The sequence below is a fragment of the Nicotiana attenuata genome, chromosome 2 (assembly GCF_001879085.1).
Source record: "Nicotiana attenuata strain UT chromosome 2, NIATTr2, whole genome shotgun sequence".
Lineage (NCBI taxonomy): Eukaryota > Viridiplantae > Streptophyta > Magnoliopsida > Solanales > Solanaceae > Nicotiana > Nicotiana attenuata.
Genome location: NC_031990.1, coordinates 4,675,998 through 4,684,574, shown reverse-complemented (window position 1 = coordinate 4,684,574; position 8,577 = coordinate 4,675,998).

The following is an 8,577-nucleotide window of genomic DNA, read 5'->3' as shown; positions in this document are numbered from 1 at the left end:
TGTCCCAGGTTAAGTTATTAAAATTTACCTCATTTTTGTCTGGATCGAGTACTGAATGAAACAAATGAATTACGGAAGCATTTTCATTGCTCGCCACGTCTGCCGCAGATGCGAGATTGGCTAGGGCATCTGCCTCGACATTCTCATCTCTTGGTATCTGCGTGACTTTCTAGGTTTGAAATTGCTTAACCAAATCCCGTACCTTCTCTAAGTACTGTTGCATTTGTGCTTCCCTGGTTGTGTAAGTCCCCAGCATTTGGTTAACTACAAGCTGCGAATCGCTTTTAATTACAATCTGATTAATGCCGAGTTCTCGTGCCAGTTCTAAACCTGTAATCACAGCTTCATACTCTGCCTCATTGTTAGTTATAGAATGACATTTAATGGCTTGTCGAATGTACCAAAACAATTCCTAAGCCTGCCCCCTTCACATTTGATGAACCATCGGTAAATAAGGTCCAAATTCCTGGGTTAGATCCGTTGAACACTTGTAATTCTTTTTCTGCTTCTAATTGCATTCCCTGGCTAAAATCAGCCAAAAAATCTGCTAACACCTGAGATTTTATCGCGGTTCTGAGCTGGTATGTGATGTCATATTCACTTAATTCTATAGCCCATTTGGATAACCTACCTGACAACTCATGCTTGTGTAATATATTGCATAATGGATAAGCAGTTACTACGGTAATAGGGTGACATTGAAAATAAGGCCTTAGTTTCCTATATGCCATAATTAGTTCAAGTGTAAGCTTTTCTAATTGAGGATACCGCGTCTCCGCATTTAATAATGATTTGCTAACATAATAAGTTGGAGATTGTTTACCTTGGTCTTCACGAACTAAAACAACACTCACCGCTACTTCTAAGACAGCAAGATAGATTAGCAATCTTTCCCCAACCTTTGGTTTTGCGAGCAACGGCGGATTTGACAGGTATGTCTTCAAGTTTTTGAGTGCTTGTTGACACTCTTCAGTCCATTCGAACTGGTCTTGCTTTTTAAGAGCTGAAAAGAATTTAAAACATTTTTCTGATGATTTGGAAATAAATCTTGCCAAAGCTGCAATTCTCCCCGTTAGTCTTTGCACGTCTTTCTTATTTGTAAGCATGTTAGGAATTTCTTCAATGGCTTTAATCTGCGCGGGATTTACTTCAATACCACAGTTAGAAACAAGAAAACTCAAAAACTTACCTGATGAAACACCAAACACACATTTCTCGGGATTTAGTTTCATATTAAATTTTCGTAAAATCTGAAATGTATCAGTTAAATGGGATATATGATCTCTTGATTGTTGAGATTTGACAAGCATATCATCTATATAGACTTCCATGGTTTTTCCCAAATGTTCTTGAAACATTATGGTAACCAATCTCTGGTATGTGGCACCAGCGTTTTTGAGACCAAAGGGCATTACTTTACAACAGTAAGTCCCCCTGTCTGTTATAAATGAAGTTTTTTCTTCATCTAAGGGATCCATTTTGATCTGGTTATACCCTGAATATGCATCTAAAAAGCTTAACAATTCATGTCCTGCAGTGGCATCAATTAATTGGTCGATATGTGGTAATGGAAAAGAATCTTTGGGACAAGCTTTATTAAGGTCTGTGTAATCTACACAAACTCGCTATTTGCCATTCTTTTTCGGCACCACAACAGTATTAGCTAACCAATTAGGATACTTTACCTCGCGGATAGACCCAATTTTTAATAGTTTTTGAACCTCATCTTGAATTACCTGATTCTTGAAAGTCCCCTGCTTTCTTTTCTTTTGTTTGATGGGTTGATATGATGGGTCTTCATTTAACTTGTGAGTCATTACTTTCGGTGGAATTCCTGTCATATCAGAATGGGACCAGGCAAAACAATCCACGTTAGTCTTTAAAAATTCGCTCAACTTACCTTTCATATCGCGGCTCAGGTTAGCCCCAACGTAGATCTTCCTTTCTGGCATTGTGTAAATAACTCCACAGCCTCCAGTTCCTCAATCGTTGTTTTGATATTTTCATTTTCCTCTGGTTCTTGAATGAAATCGGGCCGTGAGTCCACATCTGTTCGCCCTTGTTCAGTTGAGGTTTGTATTATGGTATCCTCAACTGGATGTTGTAATTGCTATTTGTCTTCGTTTCTCGTATTTGAATCTGCTACAGAGTTTATGCATCTGGATGTTTGTTGATCCCCACGAATTTGACATATTCCCCATGGTGATGGAAATTTGATAACTTGATGCAAGGTAGACGAAACGGCATCCATCTCGTGGATCCATGGTCTCCCGAGAATCATATTGTAAGCCATTTCCAACTCTACCACCTGAAATTTTGTATCCTTGATAACCCCTTCTGCAAACGTAGTAAGCGTTACCTCCCCTTTTGTCACAACGCTTGAGTTGTCGAATCCAGACAAGGTATGTCGCCTTTGGTACTAGCTTATCTTCAGCTTGCATCTCGTGTAGTACACTTAGCAGGACAATGTTCACGGAACTACCTGGATCAATCAAGACTCGTTTCACATTAGTATCATGTACAAGTAGAGATATTACCAGTGCATCGTTATGTGGATTTAACACGCCATTCGCATCTGCATCATCAAATGTAATACTTTCTTCCTCCAAAACATGTCGAACCCGCTTCCCGTGGGTAATTGTGACTTTTGAAACTTTATTGGCTGCTGTGTACGTCACACCATTAATTTCTTCACCTCCGCTTAAAATATTAACGGTCCTTTTGGGAGAAGGCGGTTTAGGGGGCTCCTACCTATTCTTCATGTATGCTTGCTTACCTTTCTCACTGAATAATTCGGTGAGATACCCTTGCTTCAACAGATGATCAACTTCACCTTGTAGCAACCTACAATCAGCCATTTTATGACCATGATCGTTGTGAAATTCGCACCAGTGATCAGGATTGCGCCTGTTTGGATTTGATCTCATTTCTTTTGGCCACCGCACCTTATCACCCATGCTTCTTAAAACAGCTACGAGCTCGGAAGTGCTTACATTAAAATTATAACCGCCAAATCTTGCCTTCAAGTTTCTATCATCATCCCGCGACTCTCGCGTGTTACGATCATTCCCAAATCTTGATGATGAGCCCGACTCTCTATTCCTCGATCTATGATCGTACCTTGAATTGTCATGTTTTGACCGCGAATCTTTTCCCGCTGGGCCCATATATGGTTCGTATCTGTTTTTACCGGACCTTTTTTCGATTTCCGCCCGTCTCGAACTCACCTTTTCCTCTTTTTGAGACCGTGAGATAATATCTTCTTCTTTCCTTAGCTTCGTGCTATACCTGTTGTAAACGTCATTCCATGTTGTTGCTGGGAATTCACGAAGACTTTTCTTGAGCCGCCTCGTGGCTTGTGAGCTTTTTTCATTCAGATTACTTATGAAGGCTATAGCTGCCCAATTGTCTGGTACACATGGTAACGTCATTCTTTCACGCTGGAACCTATCCACGAACTCCCTAAGCAACTCTGAGTCCCCTTGCTTGATTTTGAAAATATCTTTCATTCTTTTTTCGACTTTTTGAGCTCCCGAATGTGCTTTGATAAATGAATCTGCAAGCTCAGCAAAAGAATTTATAGAATTTTCGGGTAAAAGGGAATACCATGTTAATGCTCCCTTGGTGAGTGTTTCACCAAATTTTTTAACCAACACTGATCCAATATCTTGTTTAGTTAAATCGTTGCCCTTTACACCAGTTGTGAATGCAGTCACGTGGTCTCGTGGATCAGTTGTGCCATCATATTTTGGAATATCGGGCATTTTGAACTTCTTTGGGATCGACACCGGAGCTGCACTAGGCTTCCATGGTTGTTGTGAGTATTTATCCATGTCTATTCCTTTGATTATAGGTGGCACTCCAGGTATTTGCTCTATGCGATCGCTTTGATCCTTGAGCTGCTTCTGCAAGGTTAAAACTAAATTTTGTAAATCAGAATTAACTATGTTACCTGGTTCGCCGTCGCGAGACTCGCTTGGAGTTCCACCAATGCCTGAATTAACGAGCCCTGAACGTGGGTTTTCCAAAGTGTTTTGATTCGGAGTTGGTGTTGGTGGTACAACTGGCAGTTGGCTAACAAAGGCCTCAAGAGCTTTATTGACCTGTTGAGCGATTAGCTTTTGCAAAGCTTCTTTGATAGCTTCATCGTTTTTAAATTGAGCATTTGCATTTGAATGAGATCCATCAGGAGTGCCTTCTCGAGACCGCCGAGGGGAGCTTTGTGGAGAAGGGATCAGGGTGCGATCATCTTGTGAATTCCCCTGGAGTTGATGGTTTCCTTGGTTGTTGTCATTAACGTTTGACATGGTTGATGCGACAAAAAAGGTTAGGTTAAGAAAGAATAGATTATCAGATTCCCGATAACGAAACCAATTTGTTTAACCAAAAAATAGTAATTTCGATCAAAACTTTATTTTAGAAGAACACGGGTTACTGATAATCAATATATAAAATGAATGAAAGGAAATTGATTTTGCTAACAATAAGATGAACAGAAGAAAACAAAGTAAATCAGTATATTCCGATGATAATTCGTGTCCTTACAAATGATCAGTCTTCTCCTTTTTATAGCTATTTCTAAGATATACGTTTTGCCTTTGTCCTAATAAGACCATTATAGACAATTAAAGGCATTTAATGCTACGTTACAATGACAATCATTATAATTCAATACAGATTTTCTAACATTTTCAGTATTTAATGCTTATTAAATACTGTATCCGTACTCTCTTGTGCTGTCAGATTCATTCTCCTTAATTTTTGGACTTAAATAGGTACGAGCGCCGAGTCTTTTGATTATCTGCTCGTGCCTCTGCTTGTATCTGTTGCAACTCGTGCCTCTTTGCTAATCATATTCTTTGACCAACCTTCGTTTCATGACATGTTATCTTTCAATTACTTCAATATATATAAACTCAATTTTTCCCAATACAATTTTTACTCCATCTAATACATAATTTGTATTTTTCTTAATTTTCAAAGGTAAAACTTGGACATAGTTGTGTTTTCATTTTCAAGAGTGTACAAACATTTATTCTGTCACTAGAAACCAAACCAAGTAAGTCGGTTTTTCAAATATTAGAACCAAACCAAACCAATTAAGTCGGTTTTTATCGATTCGGTTTATGTAGGTTTTTTGGTTTTTTCGGTTATTTGTCGGTTTTTTCTTAAATATATGACATACGCTACCAAAAACATATACATTTTCAATGTAACACTATCAAATCAATTGCCCTTTGAGAAATCTATTATTTACCAAGATATATTGATGATAATTGAATCAAATAGTGATGAATCATTTAAGGACTCAATTAAAAATATATTATTTTTAACACGAAATGGATTCTTACACTAAACAAAAGAAAACTATCAATCAAACTAGAATGTAAAGGTAAAGAACTATATTAAAAGTACAAACTATTAACATTTACCATAAATTTTTTGGAACTTTGTATAACAATATACATATATATAGGTGTAATAATAAATTTGAATAGCTACTCATATAGTCGGTTTGGTTCGATTTTTTTCTGATTAAAACCAAAACCAAACCAAATTTGATCGGTTTTTAAAATTCAAAACCAAACCAAAAAGTATCGATTTTTTTGGTCGGTTTGGTTTGGTTTTTCAGGTTTTTATGAACACCCCTAGCTGGTGCCCGTGCATAGTCACGGGCATATGCCCAACAACATTATTTTTGTATTTGTATAGTTAGAAAAGTACCAAAAAGACTCAAACTGCCAAGAATATTTCAATTAAGCAAACCAGCAAATACCAGCCGATTACTAATTCAAATATTTCAAACGTAGAATTTCCAAAAGTAATAGAATTGTAGAGCACACTGCCATCTAACACACACGGGGATAAAAGAAGATGATTTCAGCAGTACATAAAAAGCAATTAATGCAACAAAACCATTGGCAATTGGAATTTTACATCAAATAAGTAGTTGCACCAGCCAGTGGTGATCCACCATTCTAAGTAGGAGGGTTCAATATTGTAAAGAAGCGAACAGTAAAAAATTTCGTTGAATGGATTCATCGAATATTTTTGTATTTACATCTAATGTCACACGGGTTCATAAATTTTTTTTGAATCTAAACGAAAATTAAACTATTTGTCGAAAATCGTGCCAACAATATTATGTTGAATTAAATCATGTATAATAAATAATAAACAAAAACTGAACAAAAGATGATTGTACGAACAACTATTTTAATAATTAAATAACACGGTACATAATATGTATTAAAGTGCTTAGGAGGTTGTAGTCACTCTTATATCCAAATGTATCCTACCCGACCTACAGCCTACATTACAACCAATTAAAGTCCTACTTGATCGTAGACTGAATGAGCTCGATTAGTAGAGTAGTACAATACGGGCAAGCCTATGGTTCATCTTTTGTAGCATATGAGTGTTATTTCTGAGAGTGAGTGAATTCTTTTTATCTTGAGTTCCTAATTGTTCCTAAATTTTATTGTGTGTGTTTACCCTCGAATCCGGATAACAATTGAATTTATATGGGGTTTTAAGGATCCGTGAACTAAAAGATACAAAAGGTTTTGAGGAAAAATAAAGATAAAGACTCAACAATTGCTGTTAAAGTAAATAATCGCAGAATATAATATTGCTTAGAACAATTGTGCTTGATGCCTACAAGAATTTAGAGAGATTTCCTTTTATACATTCTGATTAAGGGTAAAAATAAGGTAGGTAAATTGATTACATCGTGGATCCCTGTAATTACGCCTTAATGGCCTGAAGTGGTTGAGAAAATCACGTTTGGGCGAGATATCCGGCGACGCTTGGTTATCCGTTACGAGTCCGGCTTCCGACCTTGTGTGTTTCTCCATCCGGTGGTGACTCATATCGAGCTCTGTAACGGTCTCGAAATGACTCGACCTCGGTTGTAGACGTGGCCGTCGTTCTACCTTGCATCCAGGTCGGGTTCGATGGCCCCGACTCGCTCCGGACCGGACCCAACCCGGTCGGGCTCAAGCAAAAAAGGGTATCACCCAATACAGATAGTCCCCTCGTTTATTAGAGAGTAATGATTATAAACGATATGACCGGTGACGTGATGCCCGTGACGTATGGCCCTACGCCAGGTGAAAAAGCCATCGAGTGCTCTGACCACGCCTGCTGCAGGCATTTAATGCTTCTGTTAATTATCTGTCGCTTCGTGTCTGTGGCTTCGCGATTCGTGCCACCGCCTCATGGAAAAAGTATAAACGACCCTTCCAGGTTCAATATTTCCTATCTTTCTCAAATTCTGCGTTGGTTGTATTTTCTTTTCATCTCTTCGTAAAGCTTTAAGAAATGGCGAAAACTTCACAAAGTGTTCCTTCTAGCCAAAGCTCGGCCGCGAGCCCCGCTAGATCTGATGAACCTGCGCCAGAACCCCCATTGAAAGCTTTTACACCGACTGGTTGCTCGGTATCTGCCGACTTCCAGGTTGAAAACCCATCATCGGTCCCGGGCCGCGGCGAACCGGCATCGGAGTATATTAGTCTAATCACTCCCGGTTGCCTAGACCGGGTGAGGGCTGAATGTAGATGGGAAGGGAAAGACCTGGTCGCCCCTTCCCGTGACGAGTCGATTATGACTCACGTTGAAGGATATCTTAGTGTATATACATATCCCTTCACCTTAGGCCCCTTAGAACCCATCATAGTGGAGTTCTGCCGGCGGTACGAGGTGACCTTAGGTCAGATCCACCCCTCGATGTGGCGGATCGTATATCTCTTTCGGTTTTTTGTTGAGAGAGTCGAGGGCGATTTCCCCTTTACCCTCGACCATCTTCTTCGACTATACAGCCCCCGAATATTTCGAGGGGGATTAATAAAACTGGCCCGCCGGGCTAGCAAACCTCCATTCTCCAGCATCGATGAATACAAAGATCGAGGCTGGATGAGCAGGTTTGTCCGCATCAGGACGTCCGACCTGATTCCGGCCGATTGCATGCCATTTCCGGAGAGGTGGAACCTCAAACGTAAGTATTTTCTCACTGTTCATCTTTTAGAGCGTGTTTTCCTCAACTTCTTCCTGAAACCCCCTTTTCTTGTGCAGCGGTGACCCAAACTCCAGCTGCCGTCAAGGATCTGGCCGGCTGGGTAAACAAGATAGTGGCCCAGCGGCCATATTCGGAGCGAAACTGGAAGGAAATCTCCAAAGGTCGGTGGGAGGCGAAAAACCATGGTAAGCCTTCTTTTTGACCGGTAGCGCATTTTTTCCTGTATATCGGGAATGCATCATAACCCTCGNNGAAGTGACCTACAAAAAGTCAAAACGACCTCGGGAGAAAATAACAGATGGTATGCCTAAATGAGGAAAATCCGAGAAGAATTAAACGTCAACGGACATCTACTTCATTCGGTCCAGATTTTCTGACTTTCTTGCTAGAAAATGAGCCTCGTACCTTCAAGGAAGCAATATCTTCCTCAGAAGCACAATATTGGAAAGAAGCTGTCAATAGTGAAATAGAATCCATGTTGAGCAACCATACCTGGGAATTGGTTGATCTTCCTCCAGGTAACAAAACATTGGGTTCTAAATGGATTTTCAAGAAGAAAA